We start from the raw sequence: 1,997 nt of genomic DNA on the forward strand, positions 1-1,997 counted from the left end.
GAGTGTATTGCCTGTGCGTATTTGAGTGCACCCATGTCGTGCAGTGCCGCAGAGGTCAGAAGAGGGCTTCAGATTCCCCTGGAATAGGAATTAAGGATGGTTCATAGCTGCCATGTGGGTGCTGGGACAATTCATGTTTTTAAATTCTCAGTCAAAAGCATCAAAACAAAGATTTTTTAAATTAAAAACAAAGCCATGCCAATGTTGTCTCCATTTGTTTTGTTTTGTTTTCTCAGCAAAGTTAGGTTTTATCAAGAAAGGGTATAACAGCTCACTCAGTAACTTTCGGCCTAGAAGTATTTGAGGTGCATGATGGAGGGTTCGGACTCATCAGGACTCGTTGTACTCCAGTTTGCTGATCCACATCTGCTGCAACCTTGACAGAAAGGCAGGATGGAGCCATCAATCCACACCAAGGACGTGTGCTCAGCAGGAGAGTTAATCTTGAGTTTCATCACGCTGGGAGCCAGAGCAGTGATCTCTTTCAACATCCTGTCTGCAATGCCAGGGTACCTGTAGTGCCACCAGACAGCGCAGTGTTGGCATAGAGGTTCCTGCAGGTGATGACGTCACACTTCATGATGGAATCAAGGGCAATTTCGTGGATACTGCGGAATTCCATGCCCAGGAAAGAAGGCGGGAAGAATGTCTGGGCCATTGAAAGCACTCGTTGCCAATGGTGATAACTTAGGCATAGCTCTTCCCCAGGGAGAAGAAAGATAGAAGAGTGGTCATCTCTTGCTAGAAGTCCAGGGCAAAGTAGCACAAAGCTTTGATGTTACACATGATTTCCCACCCGGCTGTGTGGGTGAAGCTGTAGACAACAAGGTCAATCAAGATCTTCATACGATTACCTGTCAGGTCTGTCAGCCAGGTCCTGACACAAGACGGCCTGTGGGAGAGCTTTGTCCTCATAGATGGATACAGTGTGAGTGACCCCATCAACTGGAGCCTATCACGATGCCACTGGTAGGGCCAGAGGCTTGCAGAGACAACATGGCCTGGATAGCTACCTACATAGCTGGGATGTTGAAAGTCTCGACAATCATCTTTTCAAGGTTTGTCTGTGGGGTTCACAAGGACCTAGGTGAGCATGAGGTGTTCCTCAGGACCCCTCACAGCTCATTAGAAAGTGCCAGGTGTTGTGCCAGATCTTCTCCATGACATCCCAGGTGGTGACAATGTGTTCAATGGGGGTGGAGGGGCAGTCCATGGATTATCATCACCATGAAGCTCGATTCACACAAGTCAATGTCAAAATGGGTGTCTGATGTGGACCTGCAGGCAAGCAGATGCAGGGTGGACACAGACTTGACAGTCCCAGCACTGTTCTTAAGGAAGCAGAACTGAATGAGGATTCTTTGTAAAAAAAAAAAAGGACCCTTCACAATGAGTCAATTGGCTAAACTTTCAGATCACCCTTCACATCCTCAGTGCTGCCTTTCACAGTAGAATCCATCAGCAGAAGATTGGTGTAGTCTGTCCATGGATCAGTGAGTGCCAGGGACAGATCTGAACTGAGCCTTGTCTGAAGGTTAGTATGTTCTTTCTATCCCAGAGAGGAACTAGAGCCTGTAAAATAGGAGGCAGAAGAAAATAGAAAACCACATTCAGAAATCCCTCTGCTTCTTCACCATCCCATATTTACCCTATCTGATATTGTTTGAAAATTTCATAACCTCTAAATGATTAATTACAAAGGAGAGGCAAGAGGAAACGGAGTTTTTTCCTCATGATTTCTTTTCCCTTCCATCACTATGGCTCTTCTTGTTCCTCTCCAGCTCTGCATGTAAAATTATTTTTTCTTCCTAATATGGAAGTAAATGAACAAACCATAAGTAAGAACTTATTGCTACACCAACTTCTGGTACTGAAACTCTCAGAACCAAATTGATAAGAGATAAACAGTTTAAATCAAGAGATTTTCTACCTATGAACTCAGGTGCTAGCTGTCCTCATCATACAGTGTTCCAGGTCTCAAGATAAAATTGACAACG

The 1,997-nt window shown here is 45.0% G+C and overlaps 1 pseudogene; it reads right to left on the reverse strand.

The window, feature by feature from the left end:
* Positions 1–290: 290 nt before the first annotated feature.
* On the reverse strand, positions 291–1,189 carry LOC115067219 (annotated as a pseudogene).
* Between the last annotated feature and the right edge of the window lie 808 nt (positions 1,190–1,997).

The sequence above is a fragment of the Nannospalax galili genome, unplaced genomic scaffold, assembly GCF_000622305.1.
Source record: "Nannospalax galili isolate Female #2095 unplaced genomic scaffold, S.galili_v1.0 scaffold1345, whole genome shotgun sequence".
Taxonomy (NCBI): Eukaryota; Metazoa; Chordata; class Mammalia; order Rodentia; family Spalacidae; genus Nannospalax; species Nannospalax galili.